This window comes from Lipotes vexillifer, unplaced genomic scaffold (genome assembly GCF_000442215.2).
Source record: "Lipotes vexillifer unplaced genomic scaffold, Lipotes_vexillifer_v1.1 scaffold988, whole genome shotgun sequence".
Classification (NCBI taxonomy): Eukaryota; Metazoa; Chordata; class Mammalia; order Artiodactyla; family Lipotidae; genus Lipotes; species Lipotes vexillifer.
Genome location: NW_006797916.1, coordinates 1814988 through 1822216, shown reverse-complemented (window position 1 = coordinate 1822216; position 7229 = coordinate 1814988). Strand labels below are relative to the sequence as shown.

The 7229-nt window shown below is 46.4% G+C and overlaps 1 protein-coding gene across 1 annotated transcript in view; it reads right to left on the bottom strand.

The window, feature by feature from the left end:
- The window catches only part of SNED1 (sushi, nidogen and EGF like domains 1), an 89750-nt gene that overhangs the window by 10274 nt on the left and 72247 nt on the right, over positions 1–7229 (bottom strand). The window lies entirely within an intron of this gene.

Sequence of the window (7229 nt, the reverse complement as noted above, 5' to 3'; positions counted from 1 at the left end):
CTTTCCCTAGTTGGAGAATTTCAAAGCCGTTCACAGAAACCATTTCACCTGTAAATATGTCAGCAAGTATCTAATACATAAAGACTTAAGACATTTTCACATAAGCACAATACTATTATTACAAAATTAACAGTAGTTCCTTAATATCACAAGAGACCGCAGTCCGTGTTCAAATTTCCCTGATCATCTTTAAAAATGTTACTTACAGTTGGTCCCATCTAATTCAGATTCATAAAGATTCACGTTGCCTTAGTTTGATGTATCTCAAGAGTCTCTTTTAATCTATAAATTTAACCTTCCTCCCCTCTGTATTTATTGAAGAAATGAGGTCATTTGTCCCGTGGAGTTCCCACCCTCTGGTCTGACTTACGGCATTAACTTGCCCCCTCCCCATGTTTCCTGTTAACTGGTAGTAAGAGAAAGGGGCTTAATAGGATTCAGGTTCACATGGTCTTTGCTTTGCTTTGGCTTCACAGGTGGTGGTTGTGTGCCCTTCGGCTAAACCAGGAGGCATATGATGTCTCCGCGTTTGGTTTTCATGATGTAAGGATCGATCACTGGTTCAGTGTTGGCAGCCTGATTAATCCAGAGTAAAGTTCTCTTAGGCTCTGCACCTGATGGCTTGAGAAGTCATATAGATCCCTGATCTCTCACTAGGGTCATGTCTCATGTGATCTGTCACTCTTCTGCCTACACTAGCTGGGGAGTCCCCTCTGAAGACCTGCTTTCCTTCACCCACCCCTTGGTCACCCTAAAATACAGTCCATACAGGCAAGGCCAGGTAAATGCTCCATTCTTTTCCTTTATTTGTACACTTGCAGAGTGAGTTGGTCCCCCAGCAAGCTCTAAAGTTGACCAATACATTGTTCTTTCTTTTTGACCATTGTTATGACCTTGTGGACTTGTATATATTTGATGGGTTTCAGTCTGTTGCTGTCATTAGCTTTCTTCATGCTCAAATTATCCCATCTTTGGCCAGTGGGAGCCCCTTCAGGTTGGCTTCTGTGCCCTTTAGACACAATCCTAGTTGTTTTTGAAAGCCTGCTCGCTCTTTTACAAGTATGTCCTAGGCTTTTTTTTTTTTTTTTTTTAGGCCACACCACACAGTCTGTGGAATCTTAGTTCCCCAACCAGGGATTGAACCCGGGCCTTTGGCGGTGAAAGGGTGGAGTTCTAACCACTGGACTCCCAGGGAATTCCCATGTCCTGGGCTTATTTTGTCCACGTTCTGCTTCAGCCTTGGAATCAGCCATTTCTCTGAAGATCCCAGTCTATCTATTTATTTTAAAAAATATTTATTTATTTGGCTGCTCTGGGTCTTAGTTGCGGCACGCAGGATCTTCATTGCCGTGTGCAGGATCTTTAGTTGCGGCATGCAGGATCTTTTTTTAGTTGTGGCATGTGGGATCTAGTTCCCTGACCAGAGATCAAACCCAGGCCCCCTGCATTGGGAGCATAGAGTCTTAACCATTGGACCACCAGGGAACTCCCCCCCTGGTTCCTTTTAGTGGAGAATGGTATCTAGAGTCCACAGTCTGGCTGATCAAGGGGCTCACTGTTACTGTGGTGTCAGTGCTCCAGGTCTTTTCAGGAGACAGAACTAGGAAATAAGATTTAAAAAATAAAAATGAACAAATTATGAGTTCATTCCAATATTTCCAGTTCAAATGAACAGAATTAAACAAAAATAAAATCACGGGTTTTCCTTCTTTGATTTTTATATTGTATCACTTTATGCTGAAAATCTTTGTGGCATTAACATAATTATTTTCTTTATCCCACAATGTACATGTAATAGTTTGGAAATGACATTAAGATCACTGAGTACAGCTTAAAATTTCTTGGCAATTCTTTTAATCCTTAGATTGTATCCCACTAGATGTTAATAGTCAGAATGCTGTTTTATTTATTTATTTTGGCTGCGCCGGGTCTTGGTTGCGGCACGTGGGATCTTTAGTTGTGGCACGTGGGATCTTTAGTTGTGGCACGTGGGATCTTTAGTTGCCGCACGTGGACTTCTTAGTTGCGGCATGCAGACTTCTTAGCTGCGGCATGCATGTGGGATCTATTCCCCAATCAGGGGTTGAACCTGGGCCCCGTGCATTGGGAGCATGGAGTCTTACCCACTGGACCACCAGGGAAGTCCCTAGAATGCTGTTTTAAAAATCACTTGAAGTGATGCTTTTTTTTCCTGTGTGGGTATATGCCATCGGCATGGTTAATAAGTTTATTTCAGTTTGTTTTCAAATTTTAGGCATTGCTTTTTTTGGGGGGAGTCATTTAAAGAAACATTTTCTTAGTTCTGAAGTCACATCTATAAGGTGCATTTAGGGATACGCATCCTCTGTCTCCATTCCCTTTACTTCTTCGTTCTTTGCTTAGTTATAGAGTTAATATAACCATTTTCATTAGTTTTATTTATTTTTAAATATAAGAAAATAGGTATATACATTCATATTTCTCTTCCCCACTTTCCTACAGAAAAGAGATACCAAAAACACTGTTCTGCACATTACATTTTGGAAACAGCTTTATTGAGATATACTTTATATACAATTCAGCCATTTGAAGTGTATAGATTTTTAGCATATCCACAGAAATGTGCATCCATCCCCATGGTCAATTTTAGAATGTTCTTATCACCTCAGAAAGAAACCCAGTACCCTTTAGCTCTCACCCCATATACCTCCACCCTCCACTCCTAGTTCGAAGCAACCATTGGTCTACTTTCTATCACTATAGGTTTCCCTATTCTGGACTTTCATATGAATGGAATCAGATTATGTGTTCTTTATGACTGGCTTTTCTCACTTAGCATAATGTTTTCAAGGTTCATCTGTGCTGTAGCATTTATCAGTACTTTATTCCTTTTTATGGTCCAGTAATTTCGAATATAACACATTTGTTCATCCATTCATCAGTTGTTTCCACCTTTCGGCAGTTGTGAATAGTGCTGCAGTGACCATCTGTGTAAGTCCTTGTGTGGACATACGTTTTCATTTCCCTTGGGTGTGTAGCGAGGAGTGGAATTGCTGGGTCGCATGGTAACTCCACGTTTAATTCTTTGAGGAACTGAAGCAGCTGCATGACTCTGCATTCCCACCAGCAGTGTTGGAGGGTCCAGTTTCTCCATATCCTCACCAGTGCTTGTGGGTATCTTGACTTTTTCATCCTAGCCATCCTGGTGTATGTGAAGAGGCATCTCACTGTGGTTTTGATTAGCATTTCCTTGATGACTAGTGATACCAAACGTCTTCTCATGGGCTTGTTGCCATTTGTATATCTTCCTTGGAGAAATGTCTATTCAGATCCTTTGCTTCTTTTTTTTTTTTTTTTTTTTTTTTTTTTTTTTTTTTTTTTTTTTGCGGTACGTGGGCCTCTCACTGCTGCGGCCTCTCCCGTTGCGGAGCACAGGCTCCGGACGCGCAGGCTCAGCGGCCGTGGCTCACGGGCCCAGCCGCCCCGCGGCATGTGGGATCTTCCCAGACCGGGGCATGAACCAGCGTCCCCTGCATCGGCCGGCAGACTCTCAACCACTGCGCCACCAGGGAAGCCCTGCTTGTTTCTTAATTGGGTTATTTGTCTTCCTCTTATTCAGCTTTAAGGGTTCTTTATATATTTTAGATTCAGATTCCTTTTCAAATATATGATTTGCAAATATTTTCTCCCATTTTATGGGTTATCTTTCACTTCCTTGATGATGTCTTTTGAAGCACAGAAAGTTCTAAGTGTTGACGCAGAGCCCAACTTACCCTTCTTTTTCCTTTTGTTGCTCTTGCTTTTGGTGCCATATCTAAAAATCCTTTGGGAGTTCCCTGGTGGTCCAGTGGTTAAGAATCTGCCTTCCAGGGGATGTGGGTTCGATTCCTGGTTGGGGAACTAAGATCTCACGTGCTGTGGGGCAATTAAGCCCATGCGCTGCAACTACTGAGCCCATGGTCTCTCGAGCCTGCGCGCCACAACTAGAGAGAAGCCTGTGTGCCACAGCGAAAGATCCTGCATGCCACAACTATGACCTGATGCAGCCAAAAATAAGTAAATAAATAAATATTTTTAAAAAATCCTTTGTCAAATCCAAGGTAATACAGATTTACCCATGTTTTCTTCTAAGAATTTTATAGTTTTAGCTCTTACATTTAGGTCTTTGATCCATTTTTAATTAATTTTGTGTATGGTGTGAGGTAGGGGGTCCAACTTCATTCTTTTGTATGTGGATATCCAGCTGTGCCAGCACCGTTTGCTGAAAAGACTCTTTTTTCCTCCACTGAATGGTCTTGGCACCCCTGTTGAAATCAGTTGACCACAGATGTATAGGTTTATTTCTGGACTCTTAATTCTATTCCACTGATTTATAAGTCTATCCTTGTGCCAGTATCTGGCACTGACTTGATTACCATTGCTTTGTACTAAGTTTTGACAAACGGGTATGTGAGTCTTCCTACTTTTTTAGGATGGTTTTTGCTATTCCGGGTCCCTTCCAATTCCATATGGATTTTAGACACTGTACATAACAGTGGTCCAGAGACATTTTATGGTAACCTTACAGAACATGGAAGTGTGCAGGGGTGTTTAGAACCTGTGAGCCCACGTCAGCAGTCCTTACTCTCTGTACTTGGGACACCAGTCTGCAGAGACTGTGACTGACATTTGTGCCATGCTCGGGCAGCTGGGACCCGAAGCCTAGAGTTATATGTAGCAGTGGGGGTTTTACCGGGGCACCACTCTCTGTAGCCTCATTTTACAGAGTCTCCACTGAACCCTGAGTTTATCGTGACAGACACACACACACCCACACACACACACAAACACACTCACGAGTAAATAAAAACAAAGAGAAAGCTGTTTTGAACGAAGGTGGGGTACAAGGATGGGGCTGCACCCTGGGGCGGGGGCAATGGGTTCCTCCTATATGAAGGATAAATTACAGAGTAGAGAGGTTTAAATTCTGCCCCCACTTGTATGGGTGTCAAGGGGATAAGGCCAGCAGAGTCCAAAAGCTCTCCTGGGGTGAGAAATTGGGGGAAACAGGAAGAATCTGACCAGCTTCCGCATATTCACTTCAAGTTCCCAGGATGGCAGGAATCTTGGGAATCCTCCAGGAGCATCTCCTGGGTGCCTGAAGGAGCGGCCCTGACCTGGAGAATTGCTTGGTGAGCAAATGCCAAATCAGGAGCATTAACTGTGCGCTTGGGGGTGCCTGGGGCTTTCTGGGGATCGTCCTTTCCTTAGACTTTTATTTCCCTAGAAAGAAAAGTCTAAGAGCTACCAGAGAGAAGGAGCAGATTATTCCAGAAGGAAACAAGAACAAGATTGACACCCAGTGACAGCACAGTTGATGACAGTGGACAAATGTTTGGAGAACTGAATGGGAGAGGAACTTTGAACCTCGAATTTTATACCTAGCTAAATTGTACTTCAAATGTGAGGGCTAATAAGTGTATTTTCAGGCATATAGGGCCTCAGAAGTTTGGCCATGTCAGGTTCCAACAAGTACTCTGTGGACCTCGGCAAGCTGATTGTTAACGTTTACAGAAATACAAAGTCAACAACAGCCGAGACACTGACGGGCAGCGAGAGGACTGGCCCTGTGGGACTGCAAGCCTTACCAAAGAGGCAGCCTCTAAAGTGGTCAGGCTTGGCCTGAGAAAGCCAGGCAGCGGCATGGAGGAGGGGGGCCACGACGAGGTGCTGACCACGCCAGTTCTCGAGGGACACAGTGCTCTTCACACCCGTCCTGCTGGCAGGATGGCGAAACCTGACAAGATCAGATTCTGGAGAGACTGTGGGTCAACTCACTGCACCTCTTGACCGCTGCTGGAAGGAGTCCAGACTGATACCCCACGTAGAAGACAACTCGCAGTCTCTTGTCACTTGGGCATTCACACATCCCGAGCCTGCACACGTGCCAGGAGATGTGTACAGGAACACAGAGCAGCACTGCCGACAACAGCAGACACGGCCCACGTGCCCTCGGAGCGAGTTCACTGACGGACTAGATGCTGGACAGTGAGGGTGAACGAGCACAGGATGCTGGGCGCAAACGCGGGTCTGGGGGTGGCACACAGCCGGTGAGGAAAGCTGCCCGGTGAGGAAAGCCTGTGGCTGTTCGGACACCCATGCGGGCGGTGAACTCACTCCTACCATCCAGCCTCTGATGGAGCAGAGGGATGGCAGCACGAACTCAAGCTCGTGGTTCACTGGGAGGACAACAGCAAGACACAGGTTACTGCTGTGTTCTGGTTCATGGGTGTTCCAGGTCGGAAGGCTGTTATTTTAGCAAAAGCTGACCAACCAGACTCACTAAGTAAAAGGGGGCCAGCCTGGCCCGATCGTGAGAATGTGACAGGAGCCAGAGACCGCGACTAATTTTGTGCACCTGGGGGCCATTAGAGATGTTTTGTCCTGTTATCACCTAAAATCATCTCACACTCTCTCAAGGCTTCATCCCTCACGTTAGCAAACGCTGCAGATGGCAGTGACATCCGGGGCCAGCCTGGTGCCACCTCGAATCTCTCCTTCAGAAGGGACCCAGGAGAGGTCACTCACATCCCTCTAATTTCTGAGTTTTGTGAAATGAAACATCTGATATTTAAAAGGGCTGACATAACGCACACCATCAGATAAAATGTTTGTTTTTTCACTTACAAAACGCCAGCAACACAAGTGTCTTCACTCTGACCGCACCTTAGCCGGTGGCTTGTCCAACCTGCAAACTGCCCCCCCTGGTGCTCACCAAGGCCTCGTACAGTGAGGGGTGATGGGCTGTGGGCCGTGGAGCCACCGCTGGCAAACACACCCTGTGGTGCAGGTGCCTGGATGTGTCCAGGTGTCCTTGGGTGCGCTGGGGGCCTGCAGGTGAGGCCGCATCCTGGGCGCTTGACTCTCCCTTTACCGAGTACTCTGCCTTCTCTGGGGGCTGGCTGACGGGTGAGCCCAGTCTGAGCCTGTGGTGTAGCTCAGGGGAAAGGGCCACTGGCTCCTAGAACTGTCCCCATAGGGACAAGGCCCCGAGGGTTAGAACGGGAGGAAAGATAGAGCGAGGGTCTGAGTTTGAGGAAGGAAGGTGGCCTCTTGGAGATGCCCAGCGGTGGCCCTTACCGGCGGACAGTTCAGGCCCTGCTGGCCGAGCCTGGATAGCGGCAGCCTCCCAGGCGATCCTCCAGCTGGAGCCGCCCAGCAGCTGCCCCTCCACTCATTGCTGTCATCCTGCTCCCCGTACATCTCTGGGA